At 34.2% G+C, this 8729-nt stretch overlaps 1 protein-coding gene across 2 annotated transcripts in view; it reads left to right on the top strand.

Annotated features, from left to right (window-relative positions):
• The window catches only part of Dok6 (docking protein 6), a 430374-nt gene that overhangs the window by 253328 nt on the left and 168317 nt on the right, over positions 1-8729 (top strand). The gene's annotated exons all lie outside the window — the stretch shown is intronic.

Here is an 8729-nt window from a genome sequence, read left to right as displayed (position 1 = left end):
CCCTGCAGGGCAGGTCACTGTCCTCCAGCTGGGAGGGTGCCGGATGTCTGCGGCCCCAAAAGGGTGCTGCCTCAGCGGCTCTGTGGCTCCTGCCTGTCCCAGAAGCTGTCTGCCTCTGTGGTCCTCACTCTGACCTGTACAGACTCTTGATCAGTATTGTTAATGAAGCCTGATTCTTCTAGTAATATATTGTTCAATGTGTTTTAGTAAAAATTTGTAAAGTTTTAATGGATCATCAACCCATTTTATCTAACCACAAAATTATTACAAGCAACAAATCTAGTACCATGAAGGTAGAATCATTTCAGTGATACAGTTAATATTATTGGTTAAACTTGGTCCTGCTTTTTAACAAGAATTTAAGGAGTTTCAGGTAACATAAATCAGTAGCACCTGTAAAAACATGTCATGAGAGCCTTGGGTGATTACAATCTTGTTGCGAAAGAGCAATATTGTTAACAAGCATCATTGTCTCATAGTCTATTAAAAGACTGTTTTCTTTGTTGCTAAGATGAGAAACCAAATCATTTCTTGCTGACTGATCAAAATCATCTAAACATATGCATATATCTAGATATTTATATCAGATGCTGCCTCCTTTTTGGTTATTTTTACAAAGTCATCAAAGAATTCCAGCAACTCTTTTGTAATATCTTTATGTTCTCAGACTACTTCCAAACTCACTCATATTTCCATTTCTCTGGTTGTTTTCTGAGAGTTGTGGTAAGTACAAAGCAGTCATAACTGTGATGTGTAATATACATTACTAATTCAAGTTTAAGATGTTAAAACTATGGCTGATAAAGTGTCGAGAGCATAAGAAAATAGGAGAAATAAATAATGTAAGCATATGGTTGGAAATGGCATGGTGTGTATCTATCATAAACTATATGCCTCCACATCAAATAACTGGAATTGCATATGGTTTCCATTCAAATGGATAATGTAATCCTTCAGTATACTACAATTCTGTTTCAATTTGAAGACTCTCTGGATTTGTCTGAAATCTAAAAGAAAAATTTAAATATGGACTCCAGGATATGTGAGCACTAAGTTATATACAAGAGCTTTATAATAATGTACACATTTTTATTTTTAAAAGAAACACAAATAAAGCAAAAATAATTCAAATATAAGCTTTACAACAGACTTGAAGTTACAATACCATGACAGCTAAAAAGGCCTGTCTGAGAATAATTTTTGATAATATTAAACAGAATAGGCAGATGTAACTTTAAATATGTATTTCACAAATCTATAATAATTATTGAGCTGGAGAATGTGGTTATAATTTCATTTAAATGGCAAAAATATACCTGGTATCTTTTCTAGTTTGGTTTCCTATTACTGTGACAAAACACTGCAAAAACCTAGCTAAACTTGAGTTGAAGAAGGACAATAACTATCAACCTGCAAGGGAAAGACCACAATGCCTCAACCCTACAATTCCTTGTAGTTGATCTACAAGCAACTAAGAAATACTGATCATGAAAGAAGTAGTCTTCTCCAGGGAAGAGCACAATAATTGCTTATTCAATATCAAATATTTACCCATAAAAACAAACAAATAAGCAGTGTTATACAAAATGAAGTGTGTGCGTGTGTGTGTGTTTGATTTGAGAGCTTTCTTGAGATAATTAAAAGGAGGCCACAGATTTTATAGTGAAAACTAAGATGTGTTTCAACTAGCATGAATCCTTACTCTCAGGTTTTATGGTGAACTTGAAGGAAACACATATTTCATGGATAGCACACTCCCTTATTTTACTTACAATATGATTGAGAAATATATGTACATACCTTAATAATGAATTTTATATTTATATATGTATATATATATATGATCATTATTTTAACATATATATTCATGTTACAACAATTAAAGTAAAAGAAGCCCTGACTTTGTTAAGAAGCAAGGAATGCAGAAAGATATGGAAGGAGGAAAAGGAATTATGATTAAAAAAAAAAGTTTACAAATGTAGCAATAGGCCAGTATCATCCAAGCAATTCTTTAGTTGATATTCTCTCTTTCAAAATGGATAACTTGTGTTAAGTAGACAACTGAAGCTAACTCTAGCATCACCCTGTAAAAAATATTAGTTTGTCACACATCCACGAAGCTATACATGCATACATCCTTACTGAGACACTTCAGTATTTAGCAATAAAAAGAAAATTTATGGGTAAGGAGTACTTTCTTTCCCCACAAATCACCTTTCCCTTGATGACTAAGACCTCCAGAACAGCTGTTGTTCAAGGTGCTAAGATTCTGCATCCCTTTGTCTTTCATTCCTCTTAGTGTAAGAACAGCAAAAAATATTTGAAATTTTATATTCATACTATTACAGGAAGACAGTAAAATAATACACCTGAACACAATAAGATCTCAGACTCTACTAAAACTAGATAATTTTTGTTGTTGTTGTTGTTGTTGTTTTGTTTTTCGAGACAGGGTTTCTCTGTATAGCCCTGGTTGTCCTGGAACTCCTTTGTAGACCAGGCTGGCATCGAACTCAGATATCCGCCTGTCTCTGCCTCCAGAGTGCTCAGATTAAAGGCATGCACCACCATGCCTGGCAAAACTAGATAATTATTAATACATCTAGAAAAATTAAATTTGCATGTATTCTCTAGTTTTCTCAGTTCCTAGTAAGTAACTCTCTTCTATGTATATGGTAATGATTAGAGAGCTTCCATGAGATAAATACTAGGCTATAAAACTTTATCATCAAGACTATGGTGCATTTCTAACCAGCATGGATACACTCCTGTGGGTTTGATGGTGGTCTTGAAGGAAATATTTACTCCATGAACTTGAATACTGCCTTATTTTACTTAAAAATTAGGATGCAGGTATTTAATGTTTTAGTTAGATAATTAAAACCTTTACAATTTACATATTTAAAGGTGTTTTGATGTTTTTCTTATTGTAAATGTTTTCTCACAGGAGAGAATTTGATCATGGTTTTCCTCACCTTCAATTCCTCCCAGATCTTTTTCACCTCTCTATCCACCCAACTTGAAGTTTCTTCTCTTTAAAAATCAAACAAAAACTAGGAAACGGGCTGGCAAGATGGCTCAGCGGGTAGAGGCACTGTCTGCTCTTCTGAAGGTCCTGAGTTCAAATCCCAGCAACCACATGGTGGCTCACAACCATCTGTAATGAGATCTGATGCCCTGTTCTGGTGCATTTGAAAACAGCTACAGTGTACTTATATATAATAATAAATATGTCTTTGGGGCCAGAGCAAGCAAAGACTGAGCAAGCGGTATTGAACAAGGAGCAAGCAGCGGTCCTAAAATTCAATTCCCAACAACCACAACATCTCTACAGCAACAGTGTACTCATATATACATATATAAAATAAATAAATCTTTTTAAAAAAAATCTAGGAAATATACACACACACTCACACACACACACACAAACACACACAAACTTCACATAAATGGAAGCCAAAATATACAAGCAAAAGACCAATATGAGAAAGCAATCCAATACAAAAGGTTTATAAACATACAATTGAAGTTGTTAATGTTGGCCACCTTCTCTGAAATGTTAATATATCTGGCCAGACTATATTGGAGAAAACTAAATTTTCCTTCACTAGTGAGTGTCAGTTGCATGTATCTTCTTAATTAGGTGTGGGAGTTAATGTCCACTTCCCTTTCTCAATGCTGGAACCCCTTCTGCCTTAAGCCTATGAAAGTATTTGAATGTTCCCACAATGTTTATGTGTCCTCCAGTTCTGTTATGCCTGAAAGACAATGTTTCTATCTAATTTTTCTTTTACTTTTATTTTTTAGTTACCTGTTCCTCTGGCTCTGACAATCTTTCTATCTCCTCTTTTGCATAAATCTCTAAACCTTGGGAGAATAGCTTTGATAAAGAATTCCCATTTAGGTATGAGGGCTTCAAAGTCTCTCAATCTGCATATTTTCAAATTTGGGTTTCCATGTTAGTTCCTTGTAAAAGTATCTATTATTTGCCAGGTGTAATTGTCATCTCAGAGGATTACTGCTAAATAAGATCACCCTTTCTAGTACTTTCTGAAATCTGATTGGCTGGTACAACTCAGCTTTTCTGGCTCAAATACCTCTCCAATCTGACTGATTCTATCAGCTTTTCACTAATTTGCTCTGATTGGCCTCCAACTAACTTTGGCAATTTGTTCTAATCTTCTGGCTCCTTATTCTCTGGACTTAACTGCCTCTGCAGAACTACAAGAACTCATGAAAGAACTCAACTCCACTGCACTGAACTCACTGAACTACGGCCTTCCAACTGACTGACTCTCTCTAAGCTACTCTTAAATAGCTTCTTTCTCTTCTGTTTTTTGTAAGAGTTGGGTATATCCTATATCTGACTCATTCTGTCAAATCTTTTTCTGATTCCTTTGTGTGCCACCCAATGAGATGTCATTTCCAAAATGGCTGCTTCCTTCTACAAACTAGTTTTACCTTAAAGGTGTATACTAAGGTTATGTCTGTATTCTATTCAAAGGGATTAAAGGTGTGTCATTCCAGCCAGATCACACAGACCTAGAAAGTCTTTGGATGTGATCCCTTGCCAGAAAATCATGTTGCTAGGTTAAAATTCCTCTACACTTCCCATCTACTACTGCAAGAAGAAAATTTTCTGATGAGGGATGATCTAGGTCCCAATTTGTAGTTACAGAAGAATGTTGTCATGTTTCATTTTATTGTTGTTATTTTTGCAAAATAATAGTATTTTGTTTCCACCCTAGGTCCATGCCCATCTAGTCTCAGGTATTTGACCACTTTAGCAGTGTCAAACACAGGTTTCTTTCATGGAGTGGGCTTCAAAGGCCAGCTAAAGTGATTGGTTACTCTTGTAACATTTGTACCACTATTGCAACAGCCTATCTTGAAGACAGATAACTTTTGTATGCCATGAAGTTTGTAGCTGGGTTAACAATGGTTACCTTTTTCTTCTGAAAGTCCAGTAACATGGATGCTAGTGATTAGGAGTGTAACTGCTAGTTAGGCATCAGCTCAAGTTCTCTGTGTTCAATGAAATACATGTGTTCCTTTCAGCAATAAGACCTTGTCATCAGTTTGTGGAGAGTAACAGCCTTGGGAACTACTTCTGGTGTTTCAGAGTTTCAAATGTGCCCTTTTGGTCAATGTGAAGTTATTAATTTTTATAGATTGAAATAAATCATTTATGAAAGATTTGCCATTATAGATTTAGTGCTTTTCCCCTTGTTATTTTTATATCAGATTATAAATCATATTATTTTTCTAAGTATAATTGTGTTTTATTGTCAATAACATACTTAGGCTTAAATTGAACATTTTATCCTGAGAAATATGGACTATAGGTCCTTATTGTAACTTACTTTGTGTTGCTTCACACTACTCTCTAATCAAAGAAAGTCAAAATTTGGTTTTGACTGCATCTTGTTTTGCCTTCAGAATTGCTATCCCTCCTGCATTTTTGTCTACTTTTCATACAATTTGCTGTATAACTTATAAGCTAGCTAACAATAGATATTTATACAAATGATTTTGAAGGCAAAAATAATGTGCATGCTGAGGTAAAAGTGGTTGTAGGTTAATATTTTTTACTATGATCATCTTTGTTTCATACTGGCAGCTGCTTTGACATTGACCCAGAGTACTACATAACTAATAATGAATATTAAACAAATACACTCCTCATGTCTCCATCTCTCTTTCTGTTTAGGTCTCTGTGTTCCTCTTTCATACAAACCTCTTCGAAGACCTCCAACATTGTTGTTAAGAGAGCATGATAACTGTACATGTATAGATTTCAACTCTTTAAATTTCCTAGTTTCCAGATCATAAGCACTATTTTAGGTAGCCATAGAAAATTGAGGAATTAAAATAAAGTGTTCTAGAATGATGGCATACATGTGTAGGAAATCATATGAATCTGTTGCGCCATAGTTTCCTTGAGATTGGTAGTTTCCCTCCTGCAGGAAAACTCCTTAAACAGGAAGGTAAACAACTAAAACTAAATAGAGATTCACTAGTGCCCTCCATGCCAGAGTAAGTAATAAAAGCTGGACGTCCCCCTCAGACAGTGATGTCAGCTTCAACAAAGACTCCCAGACCAGTCCAGTAGAATGGAAGAGTTTTAGATCAACTGAGTCATTTGGAAAGATACTCTCCAACCTGTTGATTTGGGTGCAAGTTATGAAATATGTTCCTGGTTACTGGAACCTTAGTGGTGTGGGCTTTGATTCATTTCTGCTCCTGTAAGTAACCCTTTACCCACATTTCTGTAAGTAACCATGATAAATTTCATTGGTTCACCACACTGGAATTTTGTGTTGTCTGTACTTGGCTCTGTAGTGGGATTCCCAGGAAGAGTTTCCTTTTGTCAGATAGCAAAATCATACTCTCTAGTCCATAGCATACTCAACCATTAATTTAAGATGGGTACAATTGAAATCAATTCTGTCTTACATACAGCACTAAAAACATGAACTATAAAAAGAAATCATCAAGAATTCATCAAAAATCAAATTTATAAATGCCAAAATTACCACAATATTTTTAGGTGAAGTAAATAAAAAAAGAACACCACAGATGGAAGAAATTAGCACTCTGCTAAAGCTGGCTTCAGCCAATTCACAAGAGCCTACTATTATAGGAAAAAATATCCCAAGTGCTAAAAACCAGGCGTTTCTTGCTTCTGAGCAATAAAAAGCTAGAATATGGTGAAAGGTAATGTCCTGAGGTGACAGGAATATTCTATGCCCTGTTGTACTGTGTCAAAAGCAAAATATATAAACATCCCATTATATGACAAAATATAGAATAATTTTCCATAATCAAGAATATATTATAAAAATAATGACATTAAAATTACTTTCTACTCTTTAACAAATAAAAAGGGAATTTTAATAAAAAATAAGCTAAAATATTTATCATATTATAATGAAAGGTCCTCATGTACACAACTCCCAGATCAACAAAAGAAAGAATACAACTAATTTTTTAAGGCCTGGTCAAAACATTTAACAGAATATACATGTGTGTGTGTGTGTATGTGTGTGTGTGTGTGTGTGTGTGTGTGTGTGTGTGTGTGTGTGTGTTGTATGTGTGTGTATAGATAGGTAGATAGATAGATAGATAGATAGATAGATAGATAGATAGATAGATAGATAGATAGATAGATTTGCAATGCTACTGCAAGCAATTCTAAGAAATTTGTGCCATTTATCCCAATGACTTAGATTTTAGTGTTCAATCTATAAAATAATCAAGGGTATTTAGAACTGTCTATAACATATAAACAAATATAAAGTAAATCCTATTAGGGAAATTAAACAATTCAAGTAATTAATTTGTTTGTGAAACTAAACTAATCAAATTGAGCTAGAAGTAATTTAATTGCTCGTTAATTGTAAATTAGAAAACAATGGCTCATCTTCAGCAATTTTCAAATGGATAATCCTCAAATAAATAATAGTATAGCATACAGGAAAACATTATTAGAAATCTTATCCTCAGGAAATAAGTAATAGCATATGAAGAAATTATCACACTATAATAGATGTGATAAAATGTTAAATATTTTATGTGCAAAATGATGATAATTTACATAACTATGATCAGGTATTAATGAGCATTGCTGGTGGAAGTGAAAATTTGTACACCACTCTAGAAATCAATCTGGCAGTTTTCAAAAAAAAACTGGGAATAGTTCTACTTCTCTTCCCAGCTATATCACTCCTGGAGTTTTTGGAGCATGCTCCATCATCCCACAAGGAACTTTACTCAACTATGTTTACAGCTGCTTTAGTCTTAATACCCAGAAACTGAAAACAACTTAGATGTCCCTCAACTAAAGTATGGATTAAAAACTGTGGTTCATCTACACAATGGAATACTCCTCAGATATTACAATGTGCACTCTAAATGAAGATTAATTACATCTATGAGAAATAACAATGATTAATTCTATTTTTAAATTATTTTCATAGTTATTGAATAAACTTGATTTACTTTGAAAATTTTGTCATCAGTCAGGTTTTGCAGGATTTGAAAATGACTGGAGCATTAGAAATTCACTAAGAATTTTAAGTGCTAGTGATTAATTAAAGAAATACAGGTATTTCAGTTTTTCACAGTAGCCTGTGGATTGAGCAGTTGGCAACTGGAAGTGCAATTTATAACCACATTACAATCAAATAAATTTTGACAAAATCCTATTTTAAGTAGGGATAGAATCACATTTTCCAAAAGGACCTGTAACTTTTGTCAAGTGTAAGTCATGTTTTGTTTTACTGCTAATTATCTAAAGATGTATCTAGATATACAATTGACTTCCTCCTGTGTCTCAGATTTTTGTGGACCTGAATTAAGGGGTTACTACTGCAATATCTCTGTCCTGTAGAAATTTAAAAATAGGATTATGTAAAATACAGTAGGTTAACACTGTCTTCTTTTCCTCTGTGTAAGATGGAGTTGCATTTAATTCTTTAGTAATTCATGTAATTTAAGGTGGATTGTATTACACAATAGAGTGAACCCACACTCCAAACCAGGATAGATATCAGTACTAACTCTCAGGTGTTTGCTCATATCTTCATATGGATTCATGTTGCCTACTCCTCAGTGCTTCATACTACATCTGTGTCTGATCATTTGCTTAGATAGTACTGACTAAATCTTCCTTCCTTCCTTCCTTCCTTCCTTCCTTCCTTCCTTCCTTCCTTCCTTCCTTCCTTCCT

The sequence above is a fragment of the Mus caroli genome, chromosome 18 (genome assembly GCF_900094665.2).
Source record: "Mus caroli chromosome 18, CAROLI_EIJ_v1.1, whole genome shotgun sequence".
Lineage (NCBI taxonomy): Eukaryota > Metazoa > Chordata > Mammalia > Rodentia > Muridae > Mus > Mus caroli.
Note: the sequence above shows the minus strand (reverse complement) of the source record. Positions and strands in the feature narration are given on the sequence as shown.